Source organism: Helianthus annuus, chromosome 16 (assembly GCF_002127325.2).
Source record: "Helianthus annuus cultivar XRQ/B chromosome 16, HanXRQr2.0-SUNRISE, whole genome shotgun sequence".
NCBI classification, from domain to species: domain Eukaryota; kingdom Viridiplantae; phylum Streptophyta; class Magnoliopsida; order Asterales; family Asteraceae; genus Helianthus; species Helianthus annuus.
This window is the reverse complement of record NC_035448.2, coordinates 105,797,194-105,798,810: the sequence shown is the minus strand read 5'-3', so window position 1 is coordinate 105,798,810 and position 1,617 is coordinate 105,797,194. Positions and strand designations below refer to the sequence as shown.

Sequence of the window (1,617 nt, the reverse complement as noted above, 5' to 3'; positions counted from 1 at the left end):
TTATATAGAATAATACCCTTAATGTTCCTGTTGTATGATGTGCAAGGCTTTAGCTTTGTTTGCAGCAAGAACAACTTCAGCGGTGTAAGATTTCACCGGATCAATTCTGATTTTGCTCTCATCAGCGGCTGTAAATGGTGGTTGGTTGGTTAAGCTAGCGATTCCGACCACTTGACAAATTTTAAGGTATGAATATTCAAGATGTGATTCAAGTTAACTGATTTCATATGGTTTTATAAGGGTCTTTTGCTAAATCTTTCTACAGGAAGAACCATAGAGAGAGAAGGGAAGGAGAATCTCTAGAGAAGGTATAACATGTTAAACTCTAAAATGATTCAAATGTGCGACAGGACTTAGTTGAACAAAAACCCTAATCGAGTTGATTCTTGATCGTTTGGTATTGAATTAAAAAGGGTATTCAAGAATTAGGGTTCTCGAGTTGATGATTGTGTAGTTTTATCAAAATCAAGATTAGGGTTTGGTATAGTTTTTGTTGTTATGTAATTGGGAATGTTGAATTTTGGTTAATTTTGATGAAATTGTGAAATGGGGTTAAGTGTTTATAGATAGATCTAAGTTGGGACTGAAGTAAGAGTTATGGATCATACTGTTGGTGGGAAGTTTAAGCTTAAAAGGAAAATTGGGAATGGGTCGTTTGGTGAACTTTATTTAGGTATAATCTTCATTTTGGGAATTCAATTGCAGGTGTTATGTATTAATGAATGTGGATGATCTTCATGTTTGATGATATTGCAGGTGTCAATATTCAAAGTGGTGAAGAAGTAGCTATTAAACTGGTATTATTGACTTCCAATCTTAGATAGTTTGATGGTTTTGTTTGATTAATCATGTATTATTTTTTGTTACAACAGAGAAATCATTTTTCTTGACTAAATGCAAAACATAAACCATACAGTTTGTGATATTGAGTGACTCTTGTGTACAAGTGTGAAGTACTGAAACACTCAATCTTGCAAACAATTTTTCTTGACTAAATGCAAAACAAAAACCATACAGTTTGTGATATTGAGTGAGTCTTGTGTACAAGTGTGAAGTACTGAAACACTCAATCTTGCAAACAATTTTGTTATATTGCAATAAAAAAACGAACAACTCAAGTAATTTCTTATTGATTGACGATTGGTTTTTCCCCCTCTCTTTCTCTCTCCTCCAGCCACCACAAAAGCAACCAAAGACGACGACCTTTCTTTCATTTTTTCAGATGCCACAACAAGCTCAAGAAAAGTCTTGAAAAACAACAGTCAGGTGAGTTCATTCGTTCAAAGATTCAATCTTGATTGATTTTTAATGAATACACAATTCAGCTTTTGGATTAAACTCAAAACCCTTTTGATGGGTTTTGATAATTTTGTGAAATTGATCTTGGTATTGTTACTATTAGACTATTAGTCGATCTGTACAGAATCCGACTAGGGTTTGATGTTGAATTTGAATTGGGGGTAGTCTTTTTTTTGTTTGTTTGATTGTTGATTAAACCCTTTATGACAGATTTTTAAATTTGCAAGTTGTTATGCTGTTATGATTGTTTATTATTTTCTACTTTTTGATGAGATCTGTGAATATAAAGCGTAAACTTTTATATATCTGCTCTGTTGT

At 32.9% G+C, this 1,617-nt stretch overlaps 1 long non-coding RNA gene across 1 annotated transcript; it reads left to right on the top strand.

Moving 5' to 3' along the window:
• Window positions 1-263: 263 nt before the first annotated feature.
• LOC110921624 lies at window positions 264-1,281 on the top strand. The gene is made up of 3 exons (XR_002582510.2): window positions 264-308; window positions 757-797; window positions 1,175-1,281. It is a non-coding gene; the product is annotated as an uncharacterized LOC110921624 (long non-coding RNA).
• The last annotated feature ends 336 nt before the right edge of the window (window positions 1,282-1,617 follow it).